Below are 15,825 nucleotides of genomic sequence, written 5' to 3' on the forward strand. Positions count from 1 at the left end.
AAGTAAACCAATTAATTGATATAAATGATTACAAGTAGGTTATGTAGTAAAGCCCAGAAATAATATACTAAATAGTACGAAATAGTAATGTTCATGAGTAAGATCAGTATTTTCATAATATAGTGGATCGATGAAAATTGTGATTTTCAACTACATCAACTGCTAGAGTATCAATATAATTTGTACATACATCATAATATAATTTAATCTACCTTAATCTACACGGAATACTAAAAACAAACACTGTGGAATAGGTACCTACCTACCTACGAGAAGACTACTTATTCTAAGAAATTTATATTTTACTAGCGGTCCGTCCCGGCTTCGCCCGTGGTACATAATATTTCTAAATAAAAGGTAGCCTATGTTCTTTCTCAGGGTCTAAAGATTGTGTGCGAAATTTCATCAAAATCGGTTGAGAGGTATAAACGGGAAAGCGTAACAGACAGACAGAGTTACTTTCGCATTTATAATATTAGTAGGGATTGTACGTCGATATTATACCTACCTATAGGATTTTGTAGCATGTAAAACGTACATAATATCTTATATATAAAATTCTCGTGTCACAATGTTAGTCTGCATACTCCTCCGAAACGGGTGGACCGATTCTCATGAAATTTTCTGTGCATATCGGGTAAGTCTGAGAATCGGCCAACATCTATTTTTCATATGTACCACGGGCGAAGCCGGGGCGGACCGCTAGTTATAATATAGAAGTAACATTGAATGCGGTTGAGAAGAAATATAATATTACATAATAAATATATCGTGGTGGTCTGTTAACCACGGTGTAAAGAAGAATGATTTTATCATATAACTAGCTTACCGCCCGTGGCTTCGCCCGCTTTGTCTAAAACCTAATAAATTATAATATATACTAAAACCTTCCTCTTGAATCACTCGTTCTATTAAAAAAAACCGCATCAAAATCCGTTGCGTAGTTTTAAAGATTTAAGCATACATAGGGACATATAGGGACAGAGAAAGCGACTTTGTTTTATACTATGTAGTGATAATATTATTATATGTAAGTAGTTGATTTGTTTGTTTTCACTCTAATTCAGATAAGTTTCTTATTAGATTGTAGTTTATAATAGCCATATAAAATTATGGGGCTTATAGCAAATTTATTCGTTCATTTAAAACGATGAGTTGAACTTTTTTATAGTTACTGTGATGAGCTATTTATGGATATAAATTAATAGACCTGCGAAATTGCAGTTATTTACCTTCTAGCCCAATGAACGCAAATACTTTGACCGCCTCCTTGGTACCATGGTCGACACGTGAGCGTAGCACCGAGGGGTTCTGGGTTCGATTCCCGGTGGAGACGAATAAAAAAAAGAAACAGATGTATAATGCATCTACCCCTAGGACATGGAGACATGTCACATGGGTCTTGCTAGGCTCGCTTTTCTAGCCCAACGCGTCTGCCCCATACCCCTCTAGGGCACATATATTTAGTTTGGCTGTCTATATTTAAATTTTTTCGAAACCTTCATCAAAATAGTCAAATTAGGTTTCAGTGCATGAAACAATCGAAGTCACGGGCGGAAGCTAGTATGAATAAAGTGTCATTAAAATAACAAAGAAAAATCAGTGAACTTAAAACAATTGTTTTTGGAATTTATGGTTAGGGAGCCAGGTGCAAATTTGGTTAACTATTTCCTCTCAAGAGATAATTCGTCAGACGCATGAGAGTATAGTATTATAAAGCCTCGTGAACGTCAGCTGGCGCTCGGTTGGGGGGGTGAGCGGTTGTAGCCTCCCACGCACATAGGAAAAAAAATACATTCATTCATTCATTTCCTCTCAGCTAAAAATTTGTCAAATTGTAGCTAACCCAATATCTCAACGAAAAAAAATAGTCAGCTGGTTACAATATGGTGTTTTATACGTCAGCTGGTGTCTCGAACATGAAAGTTAAATTTAAAGAAAAATTTATTTTCCGTTATTTCCTCTCAAACAAAAATTTACCTGATGATAGCTTATATGTAACTGTGGATAAATATATATGTCAGCTGGCTGTATCTTGGTGGAAAAACCGTCAGCTGATACGGGAGGCTACAACCGCTCTTCCCCCCAACCGAGCTCCAGCTGACGTTCACGAGGCTTCATAATACTATACTTTGATGCATTTTACTAATTACCGCTTGAGAGGAACTTGGTCATAAAATCTGCTGCTGGCTCCCGGACATTACCTGTACGCATATTCTGTTTCCCATGACCTTAGTTACAGCCTTTTATTATCTGTGATGACGTAAATATTTATATTTAAATTTATTAAGTTTATTTTAACAAACACTAGTTACATTTTTTAACCTATAGCGCTCAGGGATTACGTACAATATAGGTTCATATCCAATGTAGAGGGAATTTTGGAAATCGGTTCTGTAGTTCCTGAGATTATCACACTAAAAATAACAACTCTTCGTGCCATGCAATTTTACCCGCATAAATAGCCTATATAGCCTTTCTCGATAAATGGGCTATCTGACAACAAAATAATTTTTTAAATTGGACCAGTAGTTCCTGAGATTGGCGCGTTCAAACAAACAAACAAACTCTTCAGCTTTATTTTATTAGTATAGATGAGTCAAGATTTAAAATTTTGGGCACCGCAGCAGACGAAGGATGCAGAACGCAGTGGGACTTGAAAAAGATAGTGTAAGGTGAGAATTGTTCCATTTTTGTAAGACATAATTAAAAATGTTTTAATTTTACGCCTAAAAGCATCTACAGACGCTCCGATTCGGTTGGTGCCAACCATCCGACCACGACCAAATCGGAAAGTGAAGAGAGCGGTCGGTCCGACATAATTATTATTAATATTGGTTTGACGTGGTCGTATGCACCGGCGATACCGACCAAACCAACTTCCTATCCGATCCGACCAAATTGGAACGTTTGGAAGCTTTGTTCCGACCAAATCGGCTCATTCCATAGAGTAATATAGGTAATTGGCTCATTCGCATTCGCAACGCCGCGGCCGCCGGTGTAGGACGTCAACATGAACGCCGAGGGAGTTACGGTCACCGAACGTGACATAATAATAAAATTACTGGAACTATATAAAGACTTTCCCTGTTTGTGGGACTTAAGTAACAAAGATTACGCAAATAGATTATTTATTTGTTATTCATTTATTTGTCGTAAAACGTAAATGACAAAAAAAAGTTATTGTGGGTTATCCATATACCATCGCGGACTTTTCTGTAGACCTTTTCAATGTTTACAATACTTAGTACATTATTTTGATAAAACTCGTAGGGTTCAGCCTGCGTTTGCAATGTAAGCGGAAAAAATGTAATTATTTACGACATCACATTAGAAACCTCAAAAATAACAGTACTTCTCCACTATTTAATGGATTTTATTATACATATAAACTTTCCTCTTGAATCACTCTATCTATTAAAAAAACCGCATCAAAATCCGTTGCGTAGTTTCAAAGATTTAAGCGTACAAAGGGACATAGGGACATAGGGACAGAGAAAGCGACTTTGTTTTATACTATGTAGTGATAGTGATGGTCAACTGACAGCTGGAAGGCCAACCGTCGGACAATCTGTAGCAATGTTGGAATGGTTGCCATGTCGGTTCCAATATGGTTGGCACCAACCAAATCGGAGCGTCTGTAGATGCTATTAAAGTTTCTTGTCTGAAGCCTATCTATAATATACTAATATTATAAAGAGGAAAGGTTTGTAATTATGTATGTATGGTTTTCACGCATAAACTACTGGACCGATTTCAAAAATTCTTTCACCATTAGAAAGCTGCATCTTCACTGAGCAACATAGGCAGGGGCGTGCACAGAGTTTTTGGACAGGGTAGGCAGAAATATTGTAATGATATTAAGTCATAAAAACTAATATTTCATATTGCAGTACTGATATTTGATTGGAGATACATAGTATTTCCGAAAAATAATGGAAAACATATCACGAACATAGGTCATATTATTATCTATAAAATAATTGTCAAAGTAGGTATGATATCCTAACTAGTATTCTATATTATGAAATTAATGATTAACTTTACCTTTGTGTATTACAAATTCCGGTATAGATCCATTTATAGATCGGCCTTTTTCCTATCACTCTCTGTTTGATAAAAGTTTATTCATAAAACAAAAATTTTTCGTTAAATTAGGTACATGCCTTATTATCTTACAAAATACACTGATGATATACATAATCTATTTAGTTACTCTAAAACACTTCACTTGCAAATTGTCGTAGTAAACATTATTAATTTTTTCAAAAAACAAATTTAACCTCAAAGTAAACGTTTGTTATTTCCAAAACAAAACAAACGAATAATGATAATATTTGCAGATGGTCTTAACCGCTACAAAATTGTATACATTATCACACTTCTTAAATTGGTCGCATATTCAACTTCAGTTTCGACTTTCGATGTAGTTCCGAATTCGGTTCGTACGGCGTACCTAATTCGTATATCTTCGTAAAAAGACACTGCCTACCTTGTGTGTTTGTGTGCGTGGTTTTATTACATCAGTGTGCCGTGTTTATAGGCACGCACACATATAAAATATGCGTAGACACGCAGAGCACACATATAAAAACTTAGACACGGATAGTTTGTGTCTTTGCCGTCCCGTGACGTACTGGGTCCCGTGGCGGCGCTAGTGCAGCGCATGAATAGTGACTTGAGCCGAGCCGGTGTTATAGAAATTAGATAATAATGCTACCAAAATACCGATAGATGGATCTAAAATATATTTGAAATATATTTTTATTTCATATCTACATTGCGCAATTAAGACGATACACAAAAAAAAATCCACTGCTTGGCGGGCGGAGTCTATAATAGCTCGCTATCGCGAACGCGGGTGTGCGCGAAGTCATTCTTGCATACTCGCCGCGCTGCCGCTGGCCGACTCGGGACAAACATGTATGGAGTCGTCATACAGTTATAATATTGTTATACATATATTTAATTGTTGATTTATTGGTTTTATTTTCTTGCTTATAAACACAAAATTATCTTCTTTTTAACAACTACTTAGACATTATTAATTATTATTATTTCGTAATGTTTACTTTATTACAAAATAATACAGGTTATAAATAATCTTTAAAATAACAAAAAATATTGTTACTCTGAAAAAATGAAATGGTACCTAATTACGCGGACTACTGAATTGATTTAGATAGAATTTGATGCTGACGTAGATATTACATCATGCCCAGAAATGAAAGGTACTATTTCTGAAAGAAGTTATAAACCCTAATTCTTCTCAGTCAAAGTCAAGAGTGGAAGATATCACTAATACAGTAAAACTGATGCGAAACTTTGGATGTTAATTTGTATATTTTTTTGTTAGTTGTTACTTAATCACGTCAAGACTACATTACCAATTTTGATAAAATATAGCTAATTGCCTGGATTTACACATAGGATACTTTTTATCCGAACTAAACACTTCTGTGGGATAAAACAGGATTCACGATATAACCTAATTCCACACGGGCAAAGCCGCGGTCGGATTGATATTTTTTTAAATAAAAAAATTGTTTTAAAAAAAACACAAAATATATTGACGCATGTATTTATTTTTTGCACTCTATTATAATTGTAATTATTCATTACAAATAATCAAAATAAAATAGCCAGAACAAAGTTAGGCCCTGGTAGGATAGGTAGGCAGGTACAGCAATGTGAGACGAACACTGGCTTATTTATACCAATAATAATGTATTATAAACATTAAATTAAGTTTACTTTCTAACAACAAAAATACATAATATTAGCTAATGTGAAAACGAATCAACCAATCATCCCACAACAATGAAATGTGCACACAAATATTCATCCAAATCGGTTCATGTGATTAGGAGGAGTGACTACAGCGCCATCCTCCGGGCCCAATTGTGTTTCCAGATCACCCAGGAACTCAATTTAATATACTTACACAAAATTTTTCGAAAAGAAAACTCACATTACTATGTAAATATGAATATAAACCTGTTTTAGTACTAAGCAATTTCCCGCACAGGTGTAGTAAGTATAAATGAAATAAATATCAACATCAAATTCTTTATACAACATACTTATCTACCACCTACTAAGAAATTCTTGAAATTTTTTCGTATTTTTTTTAAATATAATACTACTCCAACGAGCTCCTGTTCCATAATTCCATATTACGTCCACCATACTTCCACTAAGTTCACCATGATTTTTTATTTCTTTGCACTTTGTTGCTTTTTGCTAAAAATGGAATCATGCGATAAAACCAGTAGAGCGTTGATAACATACATTTTTGACTGAATAAAGGTACTTACGAAGGAGTGGGTTCACATTGTGAACAATCAGTGGGTTTATTTTCCTTCTGGATTCCGGATTTCTGAAAAGATTATTTATTCTATAAATGAAAAAATCTTACACATTCGTTATGTACTTAAAACAGGGGTACATATCAAACATCGTCTATAATACAATTATCATCAAATTTAAAATAAAACATACAATTGTAAACATTCTTTTTCCTCCAACCTTTATGTTTCTTCTTCTTATTTTCTTTATTGTCCCCATTTGTCTCATTTTGTCTTATCGTGTTGTCACCCTTTTTTACGATTGCGCAAGCGACACAAGTTCCCCGTGTGACGGCCGTAGCGGGAATGACTCGTGCAGCGATCGGGGTAGGAAGGTACAGGGCGGCTCTCGCTATATTGGCTGGTCAGGCGCTAATTTCAAGTATTTCTTGTTTATTTCAAAACCATCGCATATTTCAAAATTCTAACACGGTAGACGTATAGGTTGTATATTTTATAGTTAATATCCAAAAAGTCGTAACTTTACGTTTGTTATTTTGAAGATGCCAGAGATTAAAAAAAAATAACAATGAGAACTTTGTATTTTTTTTCTATCGAGAAAATATCATGGAATCATGTTTCTAAAACGGTAGACGTATTACGTTACTATTGAACTTTCTTGTCAAGAATTTTCATCACGACAACTTTAATAATATAAAAATTACGAAGGTTTAAAAAGGGCCGTAAATGTTAGAAAAATTAATTCATCACCTTAATAAAATTTAATGACGCTGTGAATTTCATTTATGCATATTAAATATTGATCAGAGTTTGGTAAATGGTAGGGTAGGCAGTGTCTTTATGTCTTTATGGAATGCACGCCACTGAACATAGGCTAGGTTTTATCCCGGAAATCCCACGGGAACGGGAACTATGCGGGTTTTTCTTTGAAAACGCCGGCGAGGCCGCAGTCGGAAAGCTAGTCTTTAATATTTTGTAGCCAAGTTAAAGAATAACTAGTCAACGCCTGGCTAAATAAAAATAGATACAACTTAGTGTCCTAGCAGTTGCGTTAGATGGCTAAATCATTCAGAATAAACGTCGCCTTTTAATAAAGAGGCTAGGCTTCTACTTAAAAATATGGTCAATGAGGCAATGAGGCAACTCATTTTTTAACAGTTCTAGGTCAAAATCGAAGGATTTAACATTAGCGTATTAATTGATCGACAAAGAGGTTTTATAGAGTGCTCTAGTTTATATAACATATACTTATATTAGCTTCACCTGTATGTTTGTTTGTAACCAATTCCTTTAGACTTGAATTTTACGTCAAACGGACAGATTTAATTCAATCTTCGTCCACTTAGCAAGGATTTATGACAATACAATAATATCATCTTATTAAAGTGTTTTTTTAACTATATTTATTTATTTAATATAAATATTTAAATATTTCAGGACAATTTTCACACATAGCACGATCTGATCCCATACTATGCTTTCGCTTGTGTTGTGGAAACCAGATGCGCCAGATGGCTGATAAACATACATATATATAATTTTAAATAAATACTTATATAGATAATTAACACCCAGACACAGAGCAAACATCTATGTTCATCACACAAATATTTGCTCCGGGTGGGAATCGAACCCACGACCTCTGATGGCTTGGAAGGCAAGGTCACTACCAAACAAGCCAACCGGTCAGTCATACAATATAATATTATGTAGATTGACGTTTTCAACTTCAATACATTGCAGTTTCGAGACGGAAAAATGATGTGTACATAATGCACATCTAATCTACGAAAGAAATCCTTTTGAAGGATCTGTCAACAAAGAAACAAAAGTTTGACATATTGTGACGTTGGCATTATCTATACTAATCTATACTATAGTAATATTATAAAGCTGAAGAGTTTGTTGGTTTGAACGAGCTAATATCAGCAACTACTTTTCCGATTTGAAAAATTCTTTCATTGTTATATAGCCCATTTATCGAGGAATACTATAGGCTATATTATAACATCACGCTTTTGCCAACAGGAGCGGAGCAATGCGGGTGAAACTGCGGGATTTCACGATTCCAATAATTAAAAAATGGAGCATTCAAAATATAAAATACATGTACGTACATAATATATACATTCTAGAAAGGCAAAAAGCGATATAATATCATCACCAGCCCATATATGTTCCCACTGCAGGGACACGGGCCTCCTATGAGGGTAGGTACAGGCCATAATCCACCACGCTGGCCAAGTGCGGGTTGGCGGATGACACATATCGTCGAACTTTTGATTCTTCGACATGTCGGTTTCCTCACGATGTTTTCCTTCACCGTTCGAGCAGTGGTGATGTTACAACATGCGCAGATAAATTGAAAAATCAATTTATTTCCTGCGCGCTCGCCCGGTCTCGAACCCCGGACTTATCGATTTGAAGTCCGAGGTCTCACGACTGAGTGTGGATAATTAATTAATAGTTAATTTAAATACTACTTAATTTAAAAACTGATTTAGTGTATGCTGTGTGCGTTTTACCCGCGTTACTACTATTGGCCTTAGCGCGAGTGTAACCTCGAAAAATAGGCTATTTAACACAGATGTTTTTTTTTCAAATCAGACTCGAGATTGACATGATCAACCAAACAAGAAATCTACAACCTTATCTTAGTAAGTTTAGATACGTATCCTTGATCAAAATATGTTTGGTTACTATAGTATAGAACCTAAAAAACATAGGCATATAATTTATAGCGTAATACCTAGTAAATAAGTTAAAATAAAATAGATACTGCAGAATAATTTAATTTATTTAGGAATTAACTCATTCGTAATTAACATTGTTAGAATACCGCCTGTTTAAGGAAATACAATTTTAATTACTTCGGTTGAAGTGAATTGATTTATTTCTGAACGCTAAATTTTTAGTTACAATTAGTCAGAAGGCCGTTCTCAATTTGCTGTTTAATTTCCAGAAGTCTATGACTAGGTAAATGCACTGTTTTGAATGTTGTATATATTTTTTACGTGATTCATAAGTTGAAATGAAGAAGGTAACTATTAATTAAATAAATAAAAAGAACACATATTTGAAATCTAAGTGGATCCACGAAAGAAGCGTCACTTTTCAAAATTGTTTTACCCTGAAAATGTTATGCGGATGTAAAATTAAAGTGTAAAAAAAATACTTAGTTATGTACAGCAAAAAAAAAAGGAAACAATATCAACTTTTTAAATCTCGAAAAAAAAAGTAATTATCACAATGTCATAACAGCCAGTTTGCATATTTCACGAGCTTTTGGAGTGACCCAATTTTAAAGCCCTGTCGACAGCGAGGTATGATGAACTCGGCCATGTACCTAATAAATATTTAGTTATCTGTGCAACTAATTAGTAACCTGTGTCCTGTGGTATTAACAATTAATTATTGAGTTTTACCGCTTCTCCTTATTTATTTATTTAAAAAACATCACTTGCCATTACACTCTTAACAGTTTAGACACAGTTTAGGTTCATTATTTTCAGGAGGTTGTTGGAGCCTTGACATATTTTTATTTTCGTCAGAAATGTTAAAAAAAAAGTATTATTTCTTTTATGAAATACTATTAAACCTACATCATCTAAGTTCTTACTAGGTACGGTCTACATATTCTATCTTTAATATAATTTTCTTTCATAATATTATGTAAATTTGAAAGCATCCATAATATACTGCATAATGCAGTAGTGCAATGCATATTAACTTACATAAACCTACTTTATACAGAATTATGAATAATAATTCATTGTATTACAACAAATTCAATTAAAAGTATTTAGCATTTCTCGTAATATGTGTATAAAATAATATATAAGTTACTAGGTGTGCCCCGCGGTTTCACCCGCTCCTGTGAACGCGCTAATCTCAGGAATTTGAAAAATTCTTTCGGTGTTAGGTAGCCCATTTATCGAGCAAGGCTACCTATAGGCTTTATATCATTACGCTAAGACCAACAGGAGCGGAGCCACGCGGGTAAAACCGCGAAGTGCAGCTAGTGTATAATATGTTAATATACTTCATAATTATCATATAAGTTTATTAGGTATATAAATGTAAATTAAAATGTAAACGAATGACTCATCATATTTAGTAACATTCATATGGAGATGTTATTAATGGAAGTTTTAATAATTAGTTTTTGAAAACTTCTTTATCCTAAAAAAAATAGATATAGAATTATAACAAATGTTGTTACTTATGATGTTAGCTATCTTGTCCTGCGAGGTTGCTGGTGTTTTACAAGTAACCCTGTATATGTACAATTTAAATTATCAACTATCTTTTTTCCCGCGGATTTGCTCCCGTATTATTTTTGTACAGTCTAATTTATGTAATGTAAAAATATCATAAAAAAACAACACTATAGAGTATATAGATAATTAAAAAATTGCCCTAAGAAGTCTACTCCTTTTTTGAAGTCGGTAAACATAGATTTTCTATGATAGTATAATATTATTTAACACTGTGATATTATCTTCACTTATGTATTTAGAAGTGCATACAGTGCACTTAACTTACCTTTCTCTTCGATAGGTATGTGCAATATAACGTGGCCTTTGATTTTATTTGGCTCTCGATATTTAACAAGTATGTCTATATTTATATACATTTATGTAAATTGTAAACATTTATCTACGTCTAAATACGTATGAGCTGAACGGAATTTGATTAATTTTACAAGATGGAAAAATTAAACCTTAGAGAAGGATATAATATGATTTTTAATACGACAAGAATACTAGAGTAGAAAGCATTTTTTGTGTATTTTCACTTCAAAAGGAGGAGGTTCTCAATTTGACCGTATATATTTTTATACGTTCACTCAAGAGAAGCCATAGCAAAAAGTTAGTTATAGACAGATCATTTCTAGGATTTAAAATAATAATTTTATACATACATCTGGCCTAATACAGGAAAAATAGAACGGACAGTCGTGGGTATAGTATCTCATGACCACTCGCGTTGTTCGCCACCTGTCGACGGCATTCATCGACACGTCGACGGCAGCATTCAATATGTCGACGGCTCTAAGTTTTCAAAACGTCGTGTCTGCTTTGTTTTTAAAAATTTACATATTATAATATACTGAAACCTTCCTCGAGAAGCACTCGATTAAAAAATAACCGCATCAAAATCCATTGCCTACGCAACAATGCAAAATTTTAAAGATTAGAGCATACACGGACATAAGGACAGAATAAGCGACTTTGTTTTATACTATGTAGTGATAAATCGCGTTTGAAATTCGTTTAAAGTTGATAGGGATACAATTATATTACGAAACACTTTCAAAGTGCCAAACTTTAAAATTTGGCAAGCGTTTTCCTTATCAGACAATCAGTGACGATATGGAGAGAAAGGATTATGTACCGTTAGCATATAAATTGATATATTATAATTTTTGTTTTAAATTTTGATTTAAGTATGTAAAGTTTTGTTGATGTAATTTGAGAGGAGAGTATTTTTTGTTGTAAATTAGTTAGTTTTTGGGGAAGTGAAATCAGGAAGTTACAGGTAAAGTGACAACACTATATAGGTCGTTAACGCCATCATTTTCCCACACTGGAAATAATACTGCTATAAGAAATCATGGAGCGGGGTTGTGCTTCTAGTATTTAATATGGAATGAAGAAAAGAACTGAATATGACAGAAATCTTGATGAATATTAATGTATAATCGACTACAATAAAAGGAACCGATACAAGGTGGAGTCAGCATATAAGAATAAATAATTAAAAAAGTTTGTTACTAAATAAAGCATAAATAGAAATTGAAATGGAATGGATTCGTATAAATTTGATGACTCATGACCTGAATTTAAACGTCAATAAATCTAGAAACTGGTTTTTACAGTGCATTTACATCAAACGAACATAAAGCTAGAGCTAGGGCAAGAACATTCTTTCGTGATCTTTTAGTGTAAACGAAAACTCGTATTCAGTGTTGTTCAGTATTAGAACATTGCATTGAATCTTTTCAACGCACTAATAACAACGAAAGAAGCTCTACACCTGTTTACAATAAAATAATTTGATATAGTGGGGTTAGAATGAGCATTCGCTCGTTTGATGTAAATTCAACAATTCAATTCAATTCAACCGATGTATGAATTTCAGATTTTCCACAGTATACATTAAGCCTCATTCTTCTTGAAACCATGCTTCTTGAAACTGTGTTCCCCGACGAATACAATATGGGGGTCTTCAAGCGTAGAGTGAACACGAACAGGTACCTACTTGGAAAGCGCGTACCTTAGGCCACATCTTAGCTTACCATCAGGCGGGATTGTGGTCAATCACTTATCAACATTAAATAATACAATGCGGATTTGGGGCAAACACTCTCCAAGAATCGCAATGAAATAAATAGGTAAAAATAAAATGAAAATTTAATGAGATATGAAATGTAAAGATCCAATATTATTTATACCTATCTATTAATTATACCTACCTACTACAATACGTTATTTGATGAAATATCTGAAATTATTAAGTACCTAATTATCTGGATTACCTATTTTGTGTTTTGAAATTGTGTTAGTACAATATACTCCATAGGTACATGTCTGTGGGTACATTAATCTAATACCTAATAATCACGCATAATATACTCGTAAAATTTGAATGATCTAAGGTCCTTTTATCACTTCGACTAATATTGTTTACATTTTATTGAAAGCTCTACCAATATGATAATCAGGTGAAAGTTTAGAATTTGATTTATATATTTGTATGTTTGTGTTTATATGTGAAATGGAAAGACGAATAATAATAGTGTTGTATGTTATGTGACTAACCTCTGTCATGTGTTTGTCTTGAAGATACTCAAACATTCATTTATTTAAATAGACTTCTAGAAGCATTTTGGATTCGTCATATCATAGATTTATCATTTACCACGCCACGGGTAGAAGCACTTTTTACAGAGAAGAGCCGGCAAGAAACTCTGAAAATATCCTGCCAATGTGATAAATGCGAAAGTTTTATGGATGAGATCATGATGAGATTTATTATTTAGTCCCATGACATAAACAGTCCCTGTACCATTACAGGGACTGTTTATGATAAAAAAATTAAATTTTATATGGACTTAAGCTTTATAATATTCGTATAGATTTAACAGTATATAACAATATTTTTAAAATAACAATAAATCTATAAATAAATGAAATATAAACAAGATTTGGCAAGCGTTCGCTTTATCGGCGAATCAATGACGTTGAAGAAGAGAAAGGACCTGTAGCGTCAGCAGACAAACATCCATACTAATATTATAAATGCGAAAGTAACTCTGTCTGTCTGTCTGTTACTCAATCACGCCTTAACTACTGAACCAATTTGCATGAAATTTGGTATGGAGATATTTTGATACCCGAGAAAAGACATAGGCTACCTTTTATTGCGAAATATGTACCACGGGCGAAGCCGGGGCGGACCTCTAGTATTAAATAAAACTTTATAAATAAAAAAATAAATAAAACATGTGTCCTTACGATATATTACAGTTAACTAATACCTTATTTATCGAAGAAAATATTTTATTGATTAAAAATATTTGTTTGTTTTAGAATGTGAAAGTATGTTTATTTGTTTGTCCTTCACTTAGCAACAGAACTAATAATAGACATGGTTTTTCACAGTATTAGTTCTCTTTATACCTACTATGGTATTAGGAAAAGTACCAAATAATTATTTATGAGTAATTTTTTAAAACGTTTCTTCATGCTTCGAGTGAAGTCACGATAAAAAACTAGAATTAAGATAACATGTACTCTTATTTACTTTGAGTAGTTAAATAATATTTATTTACTAAATTACAATTAACATTTGAAATTAAAATACGCAAATAAATTACGTATACTTATAAGTAAAAACATATTTCTGAATACATAACCTATAGACTACCTATAGTATTATCGTATTATGTTATCTGTGACAAAACTTTATAAAGTGTCTTTTATCTATTAAGTAATAATATTATCTAAGTAAATCGATACCGAATTTAATTCTACATCCTTCACTTAGTTTTTTTACTTAGTGTTATTCACTGAACTTTATTTTCGGTAAAACAATACCTACCTACGTCAAGTGAAAGGATCTTAAAACATGTTATCGAAAGGTTGACTCACCTTGTACTATTCGGTAGTATTCATGATTAAATATGAGAATAAATAATTATTGAAATAAATTTATTTCCTATTTAAAAAATACTGAAAGCATTAATGTAGGTATATGTTTAGGTATTTATAGGTAGATAATTTTCGTGTAAAAATAACACTATATACATCAATTTTATTATATGGTAACTAGTGTTCCATATACAGGGATCACGTACATATCCAACGGTGAAGGAATTTTTGAAATCGGTCAATAGTTCTTGAGATTGGTGTGTTCAAACAATCAAATTCTTCAACTTTGTATTATTTATAGGAGTAGGTATTAAGTTCCTATAAAATATAATAAAATAATTCTGAACACGCTTAAAATATGTACACAGAAATAATGTTTTCTTTCAAAATGTAGTTACAATTTATGATAATGAAAAAGCATACAAAAAGTATCTGGATTTAATAAATTAATGTTGTATTTTGAATTCAAAATTAAATTCGATCTTTTTCTGCTGACGCGTCTGTGAAAGTTTGTCAATTTGTCACAAGAATCGCAAAAATTATGTTTCTAAAATTGATAAATTATAACACACATTAAGATTTATTATTTATAATAAATAAATAATAAGGTTAGAGAGGTGTGGTTCAGTAGTTAATGCCTATAGTTACATATTATTATTGAAATGTCTTAGATTCGATTCCGTAAAGGTTTGATATGGTGAGTTCACAAGGTTAAGGTTATAGTTAGCCACACGCTAAGGGCTTCAGAATGTCATATTATAAGTAAAAAAATAAGTATAATATTACATTTTTAACCACATATTAGGTATACAACAAAACCACAGCCAAACAGCCGCGTTTTTCTGCTGTTCGCAATAAACTCAAAAACTACTGTACCGATTTTGATTCTACTTTCACCAATGGATAGATTGTTTCTCGAGGAAGGTTTTAATGTGTGTGGTTTTAATATATTGATATTTTGCATCTTTTTGACAATGTTTGCGAAGGCCTCATATAAATATCACACTCTACCAGTCGATTATTTCCAATATAATGTTGAAACATAAGTAATAATATATTAATTTTACTAGATTTTCGCCCGCGGCTTCGCCCACATTTTCAAAAAAAAAGAACTTGCATAGTTCCCGGTCCTGTGGGATTTCCGGGATAAAAAGTAGTACCTATATACCAAATTTCATCAATCCATCCTCACAAACTTTCGCATTTATAATATTATGAGTAGGATAATAATATATTTTAACATCTTATATGTAAATCTAGAAGTTTCGGTGAATGTCCGTTAAATAGCTTCGTATGCACTATTTCCTATACACGCCTATTTCCTGAACACTTGTATGGGCATATCAACTTAAGGCTGCTCA

Source organism: Colias philodice, chromosome 30 (genome assembly GCF_061535455.1).
Source record: "Colias philodice isolate Cphi_HAF_F1 chromosome 30, ilColPhil1 Martin Lab GWU primary, whole genome shotgun sequence".
Taxonomy (NCBI): Eukaryota; Metazoa; Arthropoda; class Insecta; order Lepidoptera; family Pieridae; genus Colias; species Colias philodice.